Here is a 23,800-nt window from a genome sequence, read left to right as displayed (position 1 = left end):
TCGTACGACACAAGGGCAACTGATCTTCCCTCCCTGGCCCCTGGAGACAACGTCCGCATTCATCTGCCAGACGGTGGCTGGTCAGCACCTGCCGAAGTTCTCCGACGCGTGGCTCCCCGCTCGTTCCTGGTACGCATGCCTGATGGATCCGTGCGTAGGCGCAATCGGCGAGCCCTTCGCCTACTCCCACACTCGCAACGGAACCATACACAGACGCCGTGTCCTCCACTGGTTCCTGATAGCGACTTCGTGGAGCTGCCATATACCATGCCCCTTCTGTCGCCGCCCGTGGCCAGGCTCGCACCTCAGTCGGTGGTTCTCGACCCACCCTTGAGGCGGTCAACCCGAATTCGTCGCCCACCTACTAGACTGGACTTATGAGACTGTTCACACGTCAAGTTTTAGCAACTACTGTATTGTAACATGTCACTGTTTTATCGTTCCAGGTCTCGTTTGATCGGACCACATTTCAACGTTCTTCTTCTTTTGTTATGGTACAACCTCGTTAGCATGCCACACCTGACATCGCCCCTTGTATATAGTTACGCCACATGTACATGCTGTAAATATCACGCACACACACCTTTAGCTGCACTCAGGACACATTCATATTTATAACCACATAGGCACATAATCTTGTAAAAAAGGGGGGATGTCATGATATTCAAACACACATCACAACACACACATTATGATAGACAGACCAACAGACCAATTAGCACACATAACATGACAGCCAATCACAGACAAGAGCAGACACAGTATAAGACAAGAAACACGACACCTGGAGGCCAGTCCATCTGGAGACAGGACAAGGCCAGGACCTCATTAACAAGACACTCACACAGTTACCACGTGCTGAGTACCAAGACAGATGTGTAAATAACTAGTTGGAATAAAACTGCGTTGTACCAATCGCAACCGTGTTGGTTCGTCTGTACCTCAGAGCACCCAACACCACATCTATCACTGGAAAGATCATTGCCCGGATTCTCGCTAGCCGCCTTCGCCCAGTCTCTGAAGAAAACCTTCCAGAAAGCCGGTGGCTTCTGACCAAACTGTGGAGCAGTGGAAATGATTTTCACTTCCTGACAACTTCCAGAGAAATGCCAGGAGCAACACCAATCACTCTCATCGATCTGACCAAGGCTTTTGTTGCAGTCAATCATGAAGTGCTATGGAAGACCCTGTCACAGGCTGGCTGTCTAGAGAAATTCATCAACATCCTCTGATGCCTCCAGGACATTGTAGCCAATCCATAAATTCAGCCTTTGGGCACTTAAGGGCGAGAGTCTTTGATGACCACGACATCCGTACTTACACTAAGGTCCTCGTGTAGCAGGCAGTCATCCTCCCAACTCTTCTGTACAGTTCAGAAACTTGGGACTATGTACGGACACCACCTCAAGGCCCTGGAGAGGTACTATCAACGCTGTCTGAGGCAAATTCTCCACAATATCTGGGAGGACAAGGCTACTAACATCAGCACCCTTGAAGGAGCTAAGAGGTCATGATACTTTGTGATTGGGCCAAGCTCTGGAGCACCGCTGCAATGTCTATGTGCACCTGGGACATGTCCACCTGTGACTGGGCCCTCCTGACCGGTGCCCCCATCATGGAAAGCACAGTATGCCCCAAGCCTTGGACGCCCTGACACATGGATCTGACATCTTGCCCCAGGCCTTCCACCGCCGATGCCACCCTTTCAATGTTGGCCTAGTTGCCATGCATTGTTGGCACCATCTCCTGAATGCCATAAAAAGATGAATGGACTCCTCCAGCTGTACCTGCAGGTGCTGGAAAGTTGCTGACACTCCCTCCAGTCGATTCTGTCTCTGCTTCTGCATCTGCAACAATGATGGCATCATCTTTTCCAGAAGCACCACATCTGTCTAGGTAAAAGTTGTTCCGTGAGATTGGGCAGCCCTCCAACCGACCGCTCCCTCAGGAGTCCCTGGCTCTACCTGATGCTCTGCAGCACGTGTGTGGTGCTCAGCAGGGGGTGACCCAGGAGCCTGATCACTAATATTATCCACCAAGAAGTCTTACAACACCAGGTAAAGTCCAACACTTTCACCTGAGGAAGGAGCAGTGCTCTGCAAGCTAGTGTTTGAAACAAACCTGTTGGACTTTAACTTGGTGTTGTAAGACTTCTTACTGTGCTCACCCCAGTCCAACGCCGGCATTTCCACATCATTATCCACCAAGGTTACAATCTCTACAATGGTGAATGGTGAAAGCAGTGGTGAGACATCTCTGTCTTCCCTGGAATCATGCTCCAGGGTTTTCTTCTTTTTAAATTTAGAGTACCCAATTATTTTTTTCCGATTAAGGGGCAATTTAACGTGGCCAACCCATCTTAGCTGCACCTCTTTGGGTTGTGGGGGTAAAACCCACTCAGACACGGGGAGAATGTGCAAACTCCACATTCCGGGGCCGGGATCGAACCCGGGTCCTCAGCGCCGTATGCTCCGGGGTTTTTGTAGGGTCTGGATCGGAGGGCAGTGAGCCCGGATGGCTCGGACCGGGCTGATGATAATCCTGCAAGACAAAAGAAATGGGTGGGATCTTGAGAAGGACTGTGCTGTGGGAGAAGGGTGTCTCACCTGCTATGGGGGCATCTCATTGTATTAGCCTCTAACTTCTTTGGCGTACACCAAACTCCATTGCATCCACTGCCCTCTCCTTGACCTCTTCTGCAAGCTGCAGAAGGGGTCTTTCCTCTGAGGGTGTGTGGAACCGAATATCTGGTCTGCCCCCTCCTGTCTTCTCCCAGTCCCAGTGATTATGATCCGCTTTATCCTTGGAGACACAAAAAGGACATAGTGAGATGCTGGGACAGGGGTTTTATGGGGGGTTTATAGTTAGTGTCCTGTGCGTTCAAGGCTTCTGGCCAAAAAGAATAATAAATGTGTTGATGTTTCGTGGAGAGTGGGTTGTAAGGGAGATGCAGGCACATGGAGTGTTGTTAGCCTCGAGGGAATTGGGGCAGATGTGAGGAGTGAGTGTCAGGAGTAATGTCAGCGGCACACAGGTGGTTACTTACCCAAGCTGCTCTAAGGAGGTCATTCATCTTTTTATGGCATTGTGTGTCGGTCCTCTTGGTGAGGCTGGCAGCACTCATGGCCTCTGCCACCTAATCCCAGGCCTTGTTCAGTATGGTGGGCTTGAGTCTCTGCCCCACACTGGGGAAGAGGGTATCCCTCCTCTCCTCAATGGCATCCAACATCCTTCAACTCCATGAACATTGGAGCAGGTCGTTTTGCAGCCATCTTCTTGGCTGGAATGACTGTTTGTGGAGAGTGGGGAGTGGCTTATAAACTGCTCCAGCTTGTCTGAACAAGAATCCTGACCCCAGCTAATCAGATGCTAGTGGGGCCGGGGATTAGCCGCACGGCACTTGGGCTGGCTCATTTGCGTGACATGAATTGCTCCTAGCCCTTGTTCCTAGCAGGAGTGCGTAGTTCCCACAATTCTACACTGGCGGCAGCAATTAATCTCCAGAATGCAGAATACTGCCCTGGTCTCTGCATGCTAGTCTGGTGTCCTAGTTCTATGTGCTGAGGGGTTCACAGCCAAAGAATATTCACTCGGCACCCGTGCTTTCAGGTAAAATAGTCTCAGTCTCTCTCTGGTTGCTGGAAGCAAAGCCGCAATTGAAAAGGAAACAGGACAAATTATTTTCGCTAACCATGCTGAGCCAAGAATCTTCGAACCAATTACTCAACTGCTGAAGCCAGCATTACTGGAATCACCCAACTTAATGGCTGCAACATTTCACCATCTACTCCACACAGACAAGCCATCCTATATCTTTTTAAACTTTTATTTTTTGTTCTCACTTCTCCTTTCTGATCTGAGTATGTCTGTTGTGTTTCATTATTTTCTTCTTGCATTTTAGTAGCTAATAAACTCACTCTTCCTTTAACTCAAGTAAACCTTTCAACGTTGCGCCAATGCAGCATTAAATTATGTTGATCCAGAACCCAATTACTAAATAGTAGCATGCACAAGGTGGTCCTCAGCATTTGCTATTGGGTTTCATGCAGCCACCGCAGCAAAGGTCCGAAGTTTGACCGGAGGTGGATGTGCGAAGTGAAGGAGGGTGGCTGGGGTTGGGGTGGGCGGGGGAGGGGGACATGGCGGGGAGTAGGGCTGTGCAAGGAGTTGCAGCAGAGTGAGGGCTCCTAATGGCAGGCAGAGGGGCAAGGCGGTGGATGAAGAAGACAAACAATGGAAGGCAGAGGGAAAATCAATGGCAGGGAAGCTGGGCCCCAACAAGGGTGGGGCAGCACGGTAGCATTGTGGATAGCACAATTGCTTCACAGCTCCAGGGTCCCAGGTTCGAATCCGGCTTGGGTCACTGTCTGTGCGGAGTCTGCACATCCTCCCCGTGTGTGCGTGGGTTTCCTCCGGGTGTTCCGGTTTCCTCCCACAGTCCAAAGATGTGCAGGTTAGGCGGATTGGCCATGATAAATTGCCCTTAGTGTCCAAAATTGCCCTTAGTGTTGGGTGGGGTTACTGGGTTATGGGGATAGGGTGGAGGTGTTGACCTTGGGTAGGGTGCTCTTTACTGCTGTGTTCTGTGTGTTCACTGGTCATCCTGTGTGTCAATCACTGCCTGTCTGTGCACCATCATATACCTGTGTGTATATTATGACAAAAGCGATACCACATTGCTTACTGGAAGGGGATGCACAAAGATTCCAAATTCAGTGGATAAAGGTCCCAATGGGGCATGGATGTCTCACAGGCGATGAGCTCGAGGGGAAGGCAATTGAATCGAGGAACAGGTTTATTCTTGAGGCTGCTCGTCTCTTCCCTCCGGGTTGCTGACATCCTGCACAGTGTGGAGAATACAAGTGGGCTGGAGCTAGTGATATGAGTGCACTAGACTGCTGTTTAAATATGGCGATGGGTCCCTCAAACCCACCAACTGATGGTGGATGGATGAATCAGCTGCCGGCCCACCAGAAGATTTGGAGGGGAATACGTCTATGCATAATTAATGAGGTTCCAAGTGCAGAATCTGGGGCGGGATTATCCGACCCCCCGCCGGGTCGGAGAATCGCCGGGTGCTGGCGTGAATCCCACCCCCGCCGGTTGCCGAATTCTCCGGCACCGGATATTCGACGGGGGTGGGAATCGTGCCGCACCGCTCCCCCCCCCCCCCGGCGATTCTCCGGCCCGCGATGGGCCGAAGTCCCGCTGCTGGAATGCCTGTCCCACCGGCGAGAATCAAACCACCTCTCTTACCGGCGGGATCAGGCGGCGCGGGTGGGCTCCGGGATCCTGGGGGGGGCGCGGGGTGATCTGGCCCCAGGAGGCGCCCCCACGGTGGCCTGGCCCGCGATCGGGGCCCACCGATCCGCGGGCGGGCCTGTGCCGTGGGGGCACCCTTTTCCTTCCGCCTTCGCCATGGTCTCCACTATGGCGGAGGTGGAAGAGACCCCGTCCACTGCGCATGCGCGGGGATGCCGTGAGCAGCCGTTGACGCTCCCGCACATGCGCCGCCCGGCAAAGTCATTTCCGCGCCAGTTGGCGGGGCACCAAAAGCCTTTCCCGCCAGCTGGCGGGGCAGAAATCAGTCCAGCGCAGGCCTAGCCCCTCAAGGTGAGGGCTCGGCCCCTCAAGTTGCGGAAAATTCCGCACCTTTGGGGCGGCGGGATGCCGGGCTGATTTGCGCCGTTTTTGGCGCCGGACGGCGGACATCGCGCCGATTGCAGAGAATCCGGCCCCTGGTATGGGATCCCGCCATTCTGGCCAATGAAAAAGGCACCATCGGAGCTGCCCGCCATCACACTTAGTCTCAAAAGCAGAGTGGTCTGCTAGAGTAAACATTTCAGATCATTGACCTTTCACCAGAACTGGCTCCTTTTAAAGAATAAATACATTTGAACTGGGGAGAATATCCACAAGAGAAGGGATCCTTTTAAACTTAACCTTGTTGTGACCAACCGAAGGGGTTGGATAAATAAGGGGAGCCAGTCCATCCCTCCTCACCCAGGAGCATAACAATTTGAGGGCATCTTGTCTGGAATTGGACAGCATGGTGGCACATGGGGTGGGACGGTGGCAAAGTGGTTAGCACTGCTGCCTCACAGCTCCAGGGACCCGAGTTCATTTCCGGCTTTTGGTGACCACCTTTTGTGGAGTTTGCACTTTCGGTTTCCTCCAAAGAAGTAAAAGGTTAGGTGGAATGGACATGCTAAATTGCCCTTAGCGTCCAAAAAAAAAGGTTAGGAGGGGTTATTGGGTAATGGGGATAGGGTGGAAGTGAGGACTTAAATGGGTCGGTGCAGACTCGATGGGCCGAATGGCCTCCTTCTGCACTGTATGTTCCAAGTATCTATGTATCACATTGCTATTTGTTTCTCTTTCCACATCCAGTGATGTACAAGGCAGACGTGTCTGTTTCCAAAGCTAGTTTTTCCTGGAACAGGTTACTCGCCTGTTGCCAGAGGCTTATAGCTCGAGGGGCACCACTCCACATCAAACATGGCTGACCAGGAGTCTCCCCCATTGGCGTGTGCCAGAAGGAATTTGCAGGTTGACGCTCAGTTGGTCGGGTCATGAACACACCTCCCTGGTCAACAAGTCCTGGGGTGGGACTCGAACCTGGAGCCTCTGGCTCAGTGGCAGGTACGTTACGCATTGTGCCACCAGACCTCCACCACATTGCTGCTTGTGCATCCAAATTGGTTGCCACCATTCCCAATATTAATTCAGTGGCTACACTTCAAAAGTACTTAATAGGCTGTAAAGTGCTTTGGGATGTTTTGTCTACATCAAAGACAGCACATAAATTGCAAGTCGTTCTTCTTTTCAAAACGTTCTTTCTTTAAAACATTCAAAGGGTTCATTCTTTGTGCAGCCAATTGAAGCAGTTTTGAAGCAAATGCACTGTTTGTTGAGGGAGATTATTGAAAAGTTCACCAAAGGTAACAGCTATTCTGATTCTGTTACAGTTGAAAAAAATCTTCCCCTTGATCTTCGCAGCTAACATTAATTTTCATTTTCAAAATGTTCATTGCAATCCATACTTATATTAATTTTAGAAAACCAAAACCCCAGACTGAGGTAAAATGCTGTCTATTCCATTTTTTCCTTCTCTGATTAATAAATCTTCCGTACAGACATTGCGAGTTATACTTCTTCATATATATTTTAATTGCTTTGGGGAAATGGATCAAAGCTTTTCACAAAACTGCACATTTCATCATGGGGTAGGATAGGAATACTGAAGTAATCAAGACTGAGGTAATGTTTCTGAGGTAATGGGGTATTCGATGAGTTTTGGACCAGAATCACAAGACAATGATTTGCTGAGTCTTCGCAGGCAATTCTCGCCTAAATTCACCAGAAAACTGATGTTAAACTTTGAGCTAGCTCTGCATCAAAGAGGAGCATACATTAGGTTCCCGTGTTTCAGTGTTTCGCAGGTAGGGCTGAAACCTTGATGTTTGATAGTGAAATTTATTTTTTCCAGTTTTATGACATTGTCTAGATTAGAACATAAGTCGGAACATGGGGTAGACTATATGGCCAATTGAGCCTGCTCCATCATTCAATAAAATCATGGCTGATCTTTGACTTTAACTTAATTTTTCCTCTCGTTCCCCATATCCCTTAATTTCCTGAGAGAACAAATATCTGTCTATCCCGCCTTAAATGTACTCAATGGTGGAGCATCCACAAGCCTCTAGGGTAGAGAATTCCAAAGATTCACAACCCTTTGAATGAAGATATTTCTCCTCATCTTAGTCCAAAATGATTGGCCCCCTTATCCTGAGTTTGTGCCTTTGTGTTTTAGATTCCCCAACCACCAAATATAATCTCTCAGCGCCCACCTGATAAAGCCCCTTTAGAATTTTGTAGGTTTCAATGAGATCCCTTATCATTCTTCTAAATTCCAGAGAATAGAGGTCCAATTAGCTCAACTTCTCATCATTGGACCCCCCGCCCCCCCCCCCATCCCAGAGACCAATCTAGTGAACCTGAAAACTATCCTGCCCTCCAACGTGTGAGGACATTTTAGTCCTGCTTCTCATTAACATGGGGTCTCATCTGTCTCCTACCCACATCCTTTTGGGAGGAAGCAGAATTTTAGGGGGCTATCTGTGGGCATGTGAAGGAAGTGCTAAGGAAGGATGTTCATAGCAACATAAGAAACAAGAGCAGGAGTAGGCCATTTAGTCCCTCAAGCTTGCTCCGTCACTCAATTAGATCATGGTTGCTATGATATGGCCTCCACAACTTCTTTCCTGACCACCCGCAACCCTTGGCTCTCTTATAAATCAAACATCTGTCTAACTCAGCTATCATATTCAACGACCCAACATCCAATGCTCTCTGGGCTGGAGAACTCCAAACATTAATGACCCTCAGAGAGAAGAACTTCCTCCCCCTCATTGTCTGATGGCATTCCTCTTATTTTGAAACAGCACCCTCTAATTCTCCCTCGTGAGGGGATCCTCCTCTTTGCAGTTATTCTGTCCAGTCCAAAGATGTGCAAGCTATGTGGATTGTCCATGCTAATTTGCCCCTTAGTGTCCCAAAAGTTAGATGGGGTTACAGGGATACAGTAGGGGCATGAGCCTAGGTAGGGTGCTCTTTCGGAGGGTCAGTGCAGTCTCGGTGGGCCAAATGGCCTCCTTCTGCACTGTAGTGATTCTGTGGTTCCATGATTCTAAGTCCCCACATAATATTATATGTTTTATTGAGATTGCATTCAAGGGCGGGTGAGTGGAAAGAAAGCTGGGGCAGTGATGAACCACAGCAGCCCCCACATGCTGTTCTTGGGCCATAGTCAGAAGCCTACTGATGTCAGTCGGATCCCTACCCATGCATAACTCACTCACCTGTCCAGAAGAACAAGTTAAAGTTGCAAGTTGAGGAAAAATAGTGGGATTGGGGAGGTGGCGTTCAATCATTGGTGGCCATTTTAACTGTCTGAGTTGCCAACTTTGGTTGGACACGTTCCTGCTGGAAGTTTCATCACATGATACCTCATGTCTGCCCCCACACTCCTATCACTGGCTGCCCAACACATCTGCCCTCACACTGCACACCTTTCCTTGCTTAACTGGAATGAAAACAGGCTGGATGCTACTTGGTCATGAGTCAACCTTTCTCTCTCGGCCTCTAATACATTTTATATAACTGACAAACAAATGTGCTGAGCCGAAATAAACTAGTTTGTTTGAATGCCCCTCTGATACTTCTCCTGAATTGTTTGATTCATTGTCCAGGAGATTAAACTTTAATTTCTGGAGAAACCCAGAGGATTATTGTCAACCCTGCTGACTGGCTGCATTGAAACTGGCCTCATAATAACAGCTGGGTGATCAAAGAGACCCCGAAGCGTAAGGGCAAAATGTTTCTGCAGGGGAGAATGAAAATCAAAAAATAAAATCAAAAAACTTCTATCACTCGATTCACAATTAAAGGCCAATGCTGGCAGTAGAGCTGAGCATTACTTGTTCCTGGAATAGAGTGGGCATGACTTTAAAACAAGGCAAAAAATATTATCAATATTGCAACAGAGAGGAGACTCGGACCTGGAGCATGCAAAGCACAGGGGAACAAGGACTCAGTGAGAGGGATGGATCCTTTTGTCTGACATGAACAACTCACTTGAGACAGCTCATCTCAGTGGATCCTCAGCTTTCTGATGCAGGCCAACCTTGCTGTCAGTGACTGCTCTCTCCTCGGGCAATCCTGTGATTTCCAGGACCCATTCCTCAAAGGGGGTGAGGGCTCAGATCTTTGGGATTCCTCCCCTCGTCTTGGCCCTTTCCCGCTTATTATGGGCTATCTTCTCCTGCAGGGACAAAATGAGGGAATTGTGAGCTGAACGCATGATGGGTTTGGGGGGTCTACAGCAGGTGGCATGTGTGGGTACTGCACCTGGACATGAAGGAGTTGTGCTGGTGGGTGCCAGGGGGTTCTGAGGAACATGCTTGATGACCGGATGTTGGGGGGTGGTGTGAAGTGTCAGCCAGTGTATAGTGGGGGAAGAGGGGGGTTTGGGAATTAGATGGGCAGCAGGCGAGACTGATGCCAGGAGAAAGGTGGTAACTCACCCTTGCAATTCGTTGGAGGTCGTTGGTCTTTTTCCGATGGTCCTCCTGGTCATGCTGACAGCCGCTGCCACTGTCATCATTACTGACCCTGAAGCTGGTCCTTTGACCCCCTCAGGGGAACAAGATGTCCCACCTTCCATCCACAGCATCAAGAAGCCTTGTGAGATTGCCATCCCCAAAGCAAGTAGCAGGTCTGCACGCTGCCTGCTTGTGTGTTGACTGGAAGTGAGTGGTGAGGGAGCTTTTAAAAGCAGCTCACCCTTGCTAGCGGCGAGCAGCTGAGGCACGAGTCGGGCGAATTAGATAGTAAAGGAGCCAGTAATGTTGAGATTCTCATAGGGGCTCATTTTTCGCACTAAGTGCCCATCAATGCAGGCCGTGATCTCGCCAACACGGCCATCGAGGCACTTCTCACCAAACGTGCCCAAAACCGGAGGTTGGTCTGCTTAATCACAGCCTGTAGAGAAACTAAAAAGTGATTAGCAAGAGGCAGTCCTAGGTCAACAGGCCCAGAGAGTAGGGGAGTGGATTTCGGTTGTGAATGGAATGTATCATTCCTACTAAAGACAAGACGTTATCAGTGTGGTTATAGTCAAATTAAATTGATGCTGAAGAATGCACAAGTTTGCCATTTCATAAGTTTAGTATTAGGAATGTAGCTCTGGAGGAGATCGATCATTGGTCTCAGACCTTGTTGAGAGGTATTGAATTTTCACTTTTATTATGGGTACCCAGTCAATAGCCACTGAGCCCACAAAACAAACAGTTACCCGTCCCAGGCATGCTAAAACTTTTCCCCAATATTATTTTCATCCATCCACCCTCTTTATTATTTACCTGCCCTGACTCATTCTTCCTTCAGGTGCTATGAAGGGGGACCTATTCCAGGATGAAACATTGTTGGTAGAGCATATGGTGGTTTACTTCGCAGCTTACCTTGCCAAATTTGCCAGGAACATTGTTCTTGTCAGTGGGCTTCTGAAATGGGAAAAAGTTCTATTTTCCCAACACCAACATCCTTTATTTTGACCAGCTGCGCACAGCAGCCTGTTGAAGCAGTTTGATGGTGTCCCAGTGCAGGTCGAGTAGGGAGCAGTATCTCAGGGGAAGAATCTGGACAATGAAATGAAAGTGAAGTGATTTTGCCTCAGCATTGTAGATGTGGATTAATCCAAATTGTTCGGCTCAGATGACGAAATCAATTAATTTGCTGATATTATTAATACTGACAAAATGTGCAAGCAAGTTATGCGCTTATATACTTCCTTGGGGAAAAGTTCGATATTATTGCATTTTCCCTCATAAACATTGTGAAATGTTTTGGAATATTCATTTTGATATTTTCTGAATAAAGGATATTTTTGCAGGGAAAAAAACAAGTACCTTCTCACACTACTAAGATATTAATCCTTCATTGTTAAGCAACACTTTGTATGATATTGCAACTGTCCTGCAAGCAGGAAGAGTTTACCATTGGAGAATGCGTCCACTGAGATACTTATCTAAGTTCATTTCCTTCTCCTTGAAAGTAAAGCTCCCAGCGGAATTTGGAAGGGGCCTAATGATCGAGATCAGGCCTAAGAAATTCTGAAGGCGAGGGAGTTATGAGTTAAAAATAAATGTTATCAGCCCAATGTCTGATTTGTAAAAATTACTTTTAACATTAAGTTTTTCCCAAAACGCAAATATTGTGAATTCTCACGTAATGTATTGTCAGCGACCCACAGCTATAATGAATTATTAAAAATATGCAGCCTGCAACCACAAAGTGAATCATCTCCCATGAATGATCTTTGTCTTGCATTCCTCAGTACCCAGCAAGTCAACAAAGGAAAGCTGGCAGATGTTTCAGTCTAAATTGCTCTTCAGGGGGGGTGGGGGTGGCTACATTTTGAAATCAGCATCGTTTTGAGTTTTTTGCATCAACAACCCACTTAGGGAAAGAAAGTGTCTTTCGCTTAGAAAGTAAGCAATGCTGCAAGATTGCCAAAGCTTGTCAGCCTTCTGGGCTAGCTGACGGATTGATAGGCAGCAGCTTCTTCAGATCAGAATCCCTGAAGAAAATGGTTCTGATCTTAAAGTGATTTAGTCGATATGTGAAATATCTCTTAGCAGTACGGTGCTCCGATTTGGACATTTGTCACCATCGCTGGTCCAACGTCTGGAGTTTCCCTCCTTAACAGCTTGGTGTGAGTGTCATCCCCACAACCTCAGCATTTCAAGGAGCACAACCAGAACCATCGTCCCAGGGCAGGGTCGCCGAGGGACTGCAGGCCAAAGGTGAGTGAGGGTGAATGCGAATCGCAGGGGTGGGCATCACAGGAGAGAGGGGGCATGGCGGTTGGAGACATGAGCAGAGGTGTGGTTTTCAACAGTTCCCCATCCTTCCTGAGCCAGGGTCCATCAATCGGAGACATTTTGTGCCTGATAAGGAGGGATCCACCCCGAGAGGAAACTGGTAAACTCGAAATAGCAGGCGTATGGGGAGCTCAGAACGTCACGCAACTCCTACTTAATTCATGAGCCATCAGTAAATTGAGTTGGGCTCAGGCGTAATGGGTGCCAATTGGCTCATTAATGGGCCTAACTGACATCCCATTGTTGACGGTCGGGAATCCCACGTCAGCCCCTTCCGTCCTCCAACAGAATCGGGACAGGTTTTGCCGCCACCTTGGGCCTCTCGCACAATTTAGATTCACCGTATATCCTGCCGTGACAGGCTACATTAAAATCTGCCCTAAATTGCTTCATCTGCATGCACATACTTATGCTTTTCAGATACTTGAAACAAATGGCTTGCATTTTAGTAACACTTTGATGACATTGTCACGACACACTAAAGTACTGTGCAGGTATCATCACTTTGTTATGTGTTCAAATGCAGCGGCCAATCTGCACACAGGAAACACAACATAAAATCAGTGTTATACCTGGTCCCATCAGTTATCCAGCAGAGAGAAAATATTAAAATTGCTCGTGTTCTCATCTGCCTGATAGCACCCATAGCATGCTGATAGCGGAGTTAAGTGCCTAACCACATTATTTGCTTATGTCAGGGAGCGGACCTGAGAAGTGAGGGTGATGAAAACTCAAAGAAGTGCTGTCCTGAAGCTTACACCATAAGCCAATGGACTCCACAGACAATGTGCATAAAAGTGTAGAAATAGCAATGTAATCATTTAGGATTTTATAGCCCAGGACAGACAAGCAGTTCTGCTGCCATTGACATGAGGCCCATATAGGAACCTGCCTCCCATGGTTTCACGCTCAATATGTTTCCTCCCCAATAAAGAAGAGGACATTGCTGAATCTAGTTATGGGAATTAAATGGGTCAAGTAAAGAATGCCACAGTTGGGGAGCATCTTGGGAATAGTGATCATATTATGGCAAGATAACCTAAGGTAATTTTAGTTATGAAGGGCAAGAAGCAATCTAGAATAAAAATATGTTTGGCTAATTTCAGTGAATTGAGGGGGGGAATGGTCTGGGTAAAATGGAGTCAAAGACTGGCAGGCAGAAATGCAACTGAGCAATGGGTGGCCTTTAAAGGGGAAAGGTTTGGGCACAGTCAAGATATGTTCTCTGAAGGGGAAAAGAGAATGCTATCAATGCCAGAACACCCTGAATGACAAAAGAGTTTGGAGAAGGATGTATCAGAAGAAGGCGGCATATGACAGATAACAGCTTGATAACACAAGGGAACATCAACTTGATTCTCGGCCTTTATTGCAAAGGGATTGAAATAAAGGGATAAAGAAGCCTTGCTGTACTTATACAGGGTTTTGGTGAGACCATATTTGAGTACTGTGTGTGGTTGTGGTCTCCACATTTGATAAAGAGAGGGTACAGTGAAAGTTCACTAAATTGGTCCTTGGGATGAGGGGGGTGTCCTATGATGAGATGCTGAGTAAATTAGGTCTATTTTCTCTGGAATTTAGAAGAACTGGGTGATCCTGTTGCTATTCGATGGTCATTGAAACATTGAAGATTCTGAAGGGGTTCGACAGGGCAGATGCTGAGAGATTGTTTCTTCTTGTCGGGGAGTCTGAAGCGTAAGCCTCTGGATAAGGGACTGATCATTTAGGACTGAGATGAGGAAAGATTATGTCGCTCAAACGGTTATAAGTCTTTGGAATCTTTTGCCCCAGAGAGTTGTGGAAGCTCCATCATTTAATATATTTGAGACTGGGATAGACAGAATTTTGGTCTCTCAAGGGATATTTGGAGTGGCCGGAAATTGAGTTGAAGCCCAAGGAGAGCCATGGTCATATTAAATGGTGAAGCAAGTTTGATGGGCTGAATGGTCTAGTTTGGCTCCAATTCATTATATTCTTGAGTTTTTGAGCATACGAAGCACTGAAGATCGGTGTGTATATTGCAGCTTCAAGACCCATTGTTGGCTACATTTCGTAGTTGCTCAATTGTTTGTAAAATTACTTTGGTGTGTCTAAAGTGAAAGGTGTTATATAAATGCAAAATTTTATTTTCAAACAATATGGAGACCAAACGTTGGTGCACAACACTATTATTGCTCTCTGGCCAGGTGCAGCTTCTGCTTTATATCTCTGGTCTGATGAGTAAAACTTTGCTTTCAAAATATTGTCTCACCAGTTTATTTCATAAAGTGTTCCGAATATGGGGGGGGGGTGGCGAGTTGAAATCTGATTCTTTCACATGTACACAAAAAAGAGGGACCAGCAGCTGGTTAATTTGAAGGAGCGAAAGCCAGAACTATACCATCAGAGGTTTGGATAAGAAGTCCTAGATTTAGGCTTGCTGTCATGAAAACGTGTTTCATATCAAAATATAAAAGCTACCAATTGGAAAACCTCTAATTGAATTTTCTTTAAAAAGAGGCCAGTGCTGCATTCTAGTGACTGGAGCCCATGGCCAAAGATGGCTGCACAATTTGCATCACTGTACCCTCCACTTTCCAACACTGCTGAGATAGAATCTACCTGTCTGCAAAAAAACCCACCAAAGACAATAACGTCAGGGGAATGTGAATGAAACACGTGCCCTCTTCCATTAGCCCGGTGTCTAGATACACATTTGATTATTCAACTGGATGGATACAAGCCATTGGACATAATTCCTGGACAATGGGAACCTTGGATGAGAGGGGTTTCCTTGCCATAAACTAATCAAGTTAGAAATGGAATACACTGACTATGAACTTAATTGGATTCCTTGGGCAGTTGGAGAGGGAGGTTCATGTGATACACCATTGTTTTGTGTGTTTTAAGCACCTTCAGAAGAGGACATACACCAAAGTGGCAAAGAACAAGACCGGGGACAGGATTTTATTGCCCTTCTCGCCAGCGGGATCTTCTGGGACCGCTGAAGCTGACTCCCTGCAGCTTGTTGCCTGGCGGTGGAGTGGATAAGCCATGCAAAAGCCGTAGATTTTAGTGGGACCGGAAGACTCTTCTGGCGGCTAATGACACGCCACGTCAGCCACTGAAAAACACATGGCGGGGGCTAAAAACTCCCAGCCCCCGAGTGTATTCTTCGCTCTCTCTCTCTACACACAATTTGTGAACTTTTGAACCCAGTCTGCTGATCGTGAATAGTCCACGTTCCACACACAGAAGTCAACCCTGTCTCCAGAAGAAAAGGTAAGCTGTCCGTTTGCATCTTTACCTCGCCATGATGCTGGGAAGCATCAGGAGCAATAAGTGAAAGCAGCAGGACCACCAAATTCAGCCTGAAGTCAGCCAAGCTGCCAAGCTCCACAAACTGTACACCACTTTAATTTTTACAGGACTTTAACTGATTTAATCTATCCTTCTGCACTTTGTAATCTATTTGTGTGCGTGCAAACTTTTAGTGTTGGGCTGTGTGTACGAAAGTCAGATCATATTTTATTATTTTACTTAGACAGGTTGAAGTACAACAAAAACTGTCCTCATCCAGCAGAGGGCAGCAGAGTGGAGCCGCTGATTGGCTGTTGCGGGGAAAATTTGCATCAGTGCATTGCGGTCACTGTATCCAGAAGGTGTACCTGAGCAAGCCACCCTCCGTGTTCAAGTGAAGGCAAGCATCCAGCAGAGGGCAGCAGAATGGAGCCGTTGATTGGCTGTTGCGGGGAAAATTTGCATCAGTGCATTGAGGACACTGTATCTAGAAGGTGTACCTGAGCAAGACAACAGATATCTCCTGCTTGCAAGACTTCCCCAACAATGGATAGTTTGATGTCCATTGTTGAATTTGATTTGCAGCTTGCATCAAATTCTTGAACCTGTTTAAAGAAAAAGGCAACCAGAGCCCCCTGTCTATCCTGACTGTGGAGCCTCTGTTCATGCTACCATCGCAGCAAAACCAGGTTGTTACACGACACACTTACAGCCCCCACGTCCCCGTGTCTGATGTGCTTACGTTCCTCGCCAGGTACGTCGAGATGAAAAGTGACAGCGTGCAACTGAAGGACACCTTTGGCATCTGGACAAGTGAGCACCAGGTCAAGGTGACCCTGAGAACAGATGGCGGTGGAACCATCCTGCATCCCCCCTCCAGTTTCGCCATTGGAAGAAATTGCGGCTACCTCTACTACATGGGACAGCCACGAGTATGTCGCACCTGTGGCAAAACGTGGCATGTTGCCGCCAACTGCAATGTCACCTTCTGCAAAAACTGCAGGCATGAGGGACACATGACAAAGGACTGCAAGGAAGACAAGTGCTGCAACCTGTGTGGGGAAGCCGGCCATCTTTACAGGGCCTGCCCGAAAGGCGGGGCAACGTACGCACAAATCATCAGCGGCGGAGTCAAAAAGGTGACCACAGAGACGGTTCATGCACCCTCCATCGATAAAGACACCACAGCATAGAATGCTGAAAATCAACAGAAGGGCCCTCAACAAAAAGTGGAGGCCCCAGCACACCCTGACAACTCAACCCCAACCTCATCTGACGAGGAAGACTCAATGGAAGAGGATGGAACGAAGAATGAAGGGGGCTGGGAAATGGTGAATAGGGAGAAATGAAAGAGGTAACAGAAAAATAAACCAAAGAAATCCCTCATGGTGAATGGCGAAAAGCGGCAGCTTCCACCCAGCGGCCTTAGCGCCGACACCTCCTCCGATGAGGAAAAACAAGTTAAGGATCAGCCTCAAATAAAGAGGCCAAGCACCAATGTGGAGCGGGATGTACAGACCCCCCAGGCCACAGACAGAAAAGACAATGAAATGCGCCGCGATCAACAACCGCTGGTCAATGGGAACAGCAATGTGACCAACGCCCACCAGACGCCGGATATTAAAAACAAGGTCACAGACCAGCTCCAGAAATTAAGGACAGCAACAACCCAGGCGAAAACCGGCCTGCAACCCCAACACCCACTGACTGCAACGACGGACACCAGGGCTACACTACCCCCGCAATGCATCGCCATCGAGTTCACAGGCCCAGTACGGACCAGGGCAGCTTTCTCAGCACTGCAATTGTGCAACAGTTTGTGAGCACCACCGGTATGCTGGGGAACATACAACAGCTGGAACAACCAACTGTATAAACTCTGGACTCTGAGACTGGTAAATCTACCTGTTTAAAATGGGGTTTAAAATTGCATTGATTAATGTGCAAAGCATTAAAGACACTTTGCGGTGTGTAGCCACACTCAGCTACTTGGCAAACGTGAAAGCCAACCTACTGTGCCTGCAGGAGTATGGAATTCCGCACCTCTGCAACTATAGGCGCAGGTCAAGCCGGTGGTCCCACGGGCCATCCATCTCGTCAGGAGGAAACGACTGTCGTTCCTCCGGCCTGGTTATTCTGCTGCGGGGAGGCAACTTCACCATCTCCGATGTTAAGGAGGTGGTGGGCGGACGCCTCCTCGTACACCCTCTGTGTTCAAGTGAAGGATGCAGCAGAGCGGAGTCGCTGATTGGCTGTTGTGGGAAAATTTGCATCAGTGCATTGCAGTCACTGTATCGAGAAGGTGTACCTGAGCAAGACACCCTCCGTGTTCAAGTGAAGGTAAGCATCCAGCAGAGGGCAGCAGAGCGGAGCCTCTGATTGGCTGTTGCGGGGAAAATTTGCATCAAAGCAATGCGGTTACTGTTTCCAGAAGGTGTACCTGAGCAAGACACCCTCCGTGTTTAAGTGGAGGTAAGCATCCAGCAGAGGGCTGCAGAGCGGAGCCGCTGGTTGGGTGTTGCGGGGAAAATTAGCATCAGTGCATTGCAGTCACTATATCCAGAAGGTGTACCTGAGTAAGACACCATCCGTGTTCAAGTGAAGGCATGCATGCAGCAGAGCGGAGCCACTGATTGGCTGCTGTGGGGAAAATTTGCATCAGTGCATTGTGGTCACTGTATCCAGAAGGTGTACCTGAGCAAAACTCCCTCCGTGTTCATGTGACGGCAAGCATCCAGCAGATGGCAGCAGAGCGGAGCTGCTGATTGGCTATTGCAGGGAAAATTTGTATCAGTGCACTGCGGTTACTGTATCCAGAAGGTGTACCTGAGTAAGACACCCTCCGAGTTCAAATGAAGCAAGCATCCAGCAGAGGGAAGCAGAGCAGAGCCGCTGATTGGCTGTTGCGGGGAAATTTTGCATCAGTGCACTGCGGTTACGGTATCCTGAAGGTGTACCTGAGCAAGACACCCTGCGTGTTCAAGTGAAGGCAAGCAGCCAGCAGAGGGCAGCTGAGCGGAGCCGCTGATTGGCTGTTGCGGGGAATATCTGCATCAATGCATTGCGGTTACTGTTTCCAGAAGTGTGCCTGAGCAAGACAACCTCTGTGTTCAAGTGAAGGCAAGCATGCAGCAGAGCGGAGTCGCTGATTGGCTGTTGTGGGGAAAATCTGCATCAGTGCATTGCAGTCACTGTATCCAGAAGGTGTACCTTAGCAAAACACCCTCCGTGTTCAAGTGAAGGCAAGCACCAGCAGAGGGCAGCAGAGCGGAGTTGCTGAATGGCTGTTGCGGGGAAAATTTCCATCAATGCATTGCGGTCACTGTATCCAGAAGGTGTAAATGAGCAAGGCACCCTCCAAGTTCAAGTGAAGCAAGCATCCAGCAGAGGGCAGCAGAGCCGCTGATTGGCTGTTGCGGGGAAAATTTGCATCAGTGCATTGCGGTCACTGTATCCAGAAGGTGTACCTGAGCAAAACACACTCCATGTTCAAGTGAAGGCAAGCACCAGCAGAGGGCAGCAGAGCGGAGCCGCTGATTGGCTGTTGTGGGGAAAATTGGCATCAGTGCATTGCGGTCACTGTATCCAGAAGGTGGTTTGTGTAGGAGTTGTTGTCAAGTGACAGTTAAACCCCAAACACTTCTTCAGTGTTTCCCTCCCAACTCCTCCTCTAACCAAAAAAAAACCCATGATGTTTTGCACTGAGTGCTGAATTTGCTGATTTTTGAGTGCGATAGTGAGAGTTTGGTGACCGAGGGAGTTAGGTGAGGAGGGAGTAAGGTGCTCCTTTCATTTTGTTTCCGACATTTCCGCAAAGAGTGCGAAGAGAGCCAGGAGTTTACAGGAAGTGTAGCTGACTGGGAGCAGAGTCGGAGGGCGGAGATCTAGTTAGTCCACACAGCAGCTATATTCTGTAAGGTAAGAGGGGATGGAGGCTAGGCCAGTTACATGCTCCTCCTGTAGGATGTGGGTGGTGAGGGATACCACCGGTGTCCCCGCTGACTATACCTGCGGGAAGTGCACCCAACTTCAGCTCCTCAAAGACCGTGTTAGGGAACTGGAGCTGAAGCTGGATGAACTTCGGATCATCCGGGAGGCAGAGGGGGTGATTGAGAAGAGTTACAGGGAGGTAACCACACCCAAGGTACAGGACAAGAATAGCTGGGTTACAGTCAGGGGGAAAAAAACAAACAGGCCGACAGTGCAGGGATCCCTCGTGGCCGTTCCCCTTCAAAACAAGTATACCGTTTTGGATGCTGTTGGGGGGGATGACCTACCGGGGGAAGGCCCTAGCGGCCAGGTCTCTGGCACTGAGTCTGGCTCTGGGGCTCAGAAGGGAAGGGGGGAGAATAGAAAAGCAATAGTTGTAGGAGATTCAATGGTTAGGGGAATAGATAGGAGATTCTGTGGTCGCGAGCGAGACTCCCGGAAGGTATGTTGCCTCCCGGGTGCCAGGGCCAGGGATGTCTCGGATCGTGTCTTCAGGATCCTTAAGGGGGAGGGGGAGCAGCCAGAAGTCGTGGTGCACATTGGTACCAACGACATAGGTAGGAAAAGGGGTGTGGAGGTAATAAACAAGTTTAGGGAGTTAGGCTGGAAGTTGAAAGCCAGGACAGACAGAGTTGTCATCTCTGGTTTGTTGCCGGTGCCACGTGATAGCGAGGCTAGGAATAGGGAGAGAGTGCAGTTGAACACGTGGCTGCAGGAATGGTGTAGGAGGGAGGGCTTCAGGTATTTGGATAATTGGAGCGCATTCTGGGGAAGGTGGGACCTGTACAAGCAGGACGGGTTGCACCTGAACCAGAGGGGCACCAATATCCTGGGAGGGAGGTTTGCTAGTACTCTTCGGGAGGGTTTAAACTAATTTGGCAGGGGAATGGGACCCGGATTTGTAGTCCAGCAACTAAGGTAGCCGATATTCAGGACGCCAAAGCTTGTAATGAGGCAGTGGGGAAGGGAACACTGACAAAGGAGAGTATTTGCAGGCACGGAGATGGGTTGAAGTGTGTATACTTCAACGCAAGAAGCATCAGGAATAAGGTGGGTGAACCTAAGGCATGGATCGGTACTTGGGACTACGATGTGGTGGCCATCACGGAAACTTGGATAGAAGAGGGGCAGAAATGGTTGTTGGAGGTCCCTGGTTATAGATGTTTCAATAAGATTAGGGAGGGTGGTAAAAGAGGTGGGGGGGTGGCATTATTAATTAGAGATAGTATAACAGCTGCAGAAAGGCAGTTTGAGGAGTATCACCCTATTGAGGTAGTATGGGTTGAAGTCAGAAATAGGAAAGGAGCAGTCACCTTGTTAGGAGTTTTCTATAGGCCCCCCAATAGTAGCAGAGATGTGGAGGAACAGATTGGGAAACAGATTTTGGAAAGGTGCAGAAGTCATAGGGTAGTAGTCATGGGCGACTTTAACTTCCCAAATATTGAGTGGAAACTCTTTAGATCAAATAGTTTGGATGGGGTGGTGTTTGTGCAGTGTGTCCAGGAAGCTTTTCTAACACAGTATGTAGATTGTCCAACCAGAGGAGGGGCAATATTGGATTTAGTACTGGGTAATGAACCAGGGCAAGTGATAGATTTGTTAGTGGGGGAGCATTTTGGAGATAGTGACCACAATTCTGTGACTTTCAATTTAGTAATGGAGAGGGATAGGTACGTGCAACAGGGCAAGGTTTACAATTGGGGGAAGGGTAAATACGATGTTGTCAGACAAGAATTGAAGTGCATAAGTTGGGAACATAGGCTGGCAGGGAAGGACACAAGTGAAATGTGGAACTTGTTCAAGGAACAGGTGCTACGTGTCCTTGATATGTATGTCCCTGTCAGGCAGGGAAGAGATGGTCGAGTGAGGGAACCATGGTTGACAAGAGAGGTTGAATGTCTTGTTAAGAGGAAAAAGGTGACTTATGTAAGGCTGAGGAAACAAGGTTCAGACAGGGCATTGGAGGGATACAAGATAGCCAGGAGGGAACTGAAGAAAGGGATTAGGAGAGCTAAGAGAGGGCATGAACAATCTTTGGCGGGTAGGATCAAGGAAAACCCCAAGGCCTTTTACACATATGTGAGAAATATGAGAATGACTAGAGCGAGGGTAGGTCCGATCAAGGACGGTAGCGGGAGATTGTGTATTGAGTCTGAAGAGATAGGAGAGGTCTTGAATGAGTACTTTTCTTCTGTATTTACAAATGAGAGGGGCGATATTGTTGGAGAGGACAGTGTGAAACAGATTGGTAAGCTCGAGGAAATACTTGTTAGGAAGGAAGATGTGTTGGGCAGTTTGAAAAACTTGAGGATAGACAAGTCCCCCGGGCCTGACGGGATATATCCAAGGATTCTATGGGAAGCAAGAGATGAAATTGCAGAGCCGTTGGCAATTATCTTTTCGTCCTCACTGTCAACAGGGGTGGTACCAGGGGATTGGAGAGTGGCGAATGTCGTGCCCCTGTTCAAAAAAGGAACTAGGGATAACCCTGGGAATTACAGGCCAGTTAGTCTTACTTCGGTGGTAGGCAAAGTAATGGAAAGGGTACTGAAGGATAGGATTTCTGAGCATCTGGAAAGACACTGCTTGATTAGGGATAGTCAGCACGGATTTGTGAGGGGTAGGTCTTGCCTTACAAATCTTATTGAATTCTTTGAGGAGGTGACCAAGCATGTGGATGAAGGTAAAGCAGTGGATGTAGTGTACATGGATTTTAGTAAGGCATTTGATAAAGTTCCCCATGGTAGGCTTCTGCACAAAGTAAGGAGGCATGGGATAGTGGGAAATTTGGCCAGTTGGATAACGAACTGGCTAACCGATAGAAGTCAGAGAGTGGTGGTGGATGGCAAATATTCAGCCTGGATCCCAGTTACCAGTGGTGTACCGCAGGGATCAGTTCTGGGTCCTCTGCTGTTTGTGATTTTCATTAATGACTTGGATGAGGGAGTTGAAGGGTGGGTCAGTAAATTTGCAGACGATACGAAGATTGGTGGAGTTGTGGATAGTAAGGAGGGCTGTTGTCGGCTGCAAAGAGACATAGATAGGATGCAGAGCTGGGCTGAGAAGTGGCAGATGGAGTTTAACCCTGAAAAGTGTGAGGTTGTCCATTTTGGAAGGACAAATATGAATGCGGAATACAGGGTTAACGGTAGAGTTCTTGGCATTGTGGAGGAGCAGAGAGACCTTGGGGTCTATGTTCATACATCTTTGAAAGTTGCCACTCAAGTGGATAGAGCTGTGAAGAAGGCCTATGGTGTGCTCGCGTTCATTAACAGAGGGATTGAATTTAAGAGCCATGAGGTAATGATGCAGCTGTACAAAACCTTGGTAAGGCCACATTTGGAGTACTGTGTACAGTTCTGGTCGCCTCATTTTAGGAAGGATGTGGAAGCTCTGGAAAAGGTGCAAAGAAGATTTACCAGGATGTTGCCTGGAATGGAGAGTAGGTCTTACGAGGAAAGGTTGAGGGTGCTAGGCCTTTTCTCATTAGAGCGGAGAAGGATGAGGGGCGACTTGATAGAGGTTTATAAGATGATCAGGGGAATAGATAGAGTAGACAGTCAGAGACTTTTTCCCCAGGTGGAACACACCATTACAAGGGGACATAAATTTAAGGTGAAAGGTGGAAGATATAGGAGGGATATCAGAGGTAGGTTCTTTACCCAGAGAGTAGTGGGGGCATGGAATGCACTGCCTGTGGAAGTAGTTGAGTCGGAAACATTAGGGACCTTCAAGCAGCTGTTGGATAGGTACATGGATTACGGGAAAATGATATAGTGTAGATTTATTTGTTCTTAAGGGCAGCACGGTAGCATTGTGGATAGCACAATTGCTTCACAGATCCATGGTCCCAGGTTCGATTCCAGCTTGGGTCATTGTCTGTGCGGAGTCTGCACGTCCTCCCCGTGTCTGCGTGGGTTTCCTCCGGGTGCTCCGGTTTCCTCCCACAGTCCAAAGATGTGCGGGTTAGGTGAATTGGCCAATGATAAATTGCCCTTAATGTCCAAATTGCCCTTGGTGGTGGGTGGAGGTGTTGAGTTTGGGTAGGGTGCTCTTTCCAAGAGCTGGTGCAGACTCAAGGGGCCGAA

The sequence above is a fragment of the Scyliorhinus torazame genome, chromosome 1 (genome assembly GCF_047496885.1).
Source record: "Scyliorhinus torazame isolate Kashiwa2021f chromosome 1, sScyTor2.1, whole genome shotgun sequence".
NCBI lineage: Eukaryota > Metazoa > Chordata > Chondrichthyes > Carcharhiniformes > Scyliorhinidae > Scyliorhinus > Scyliorhinus torazame.
Note: the sequence above shows the minus strand (reverse complement) of the source record.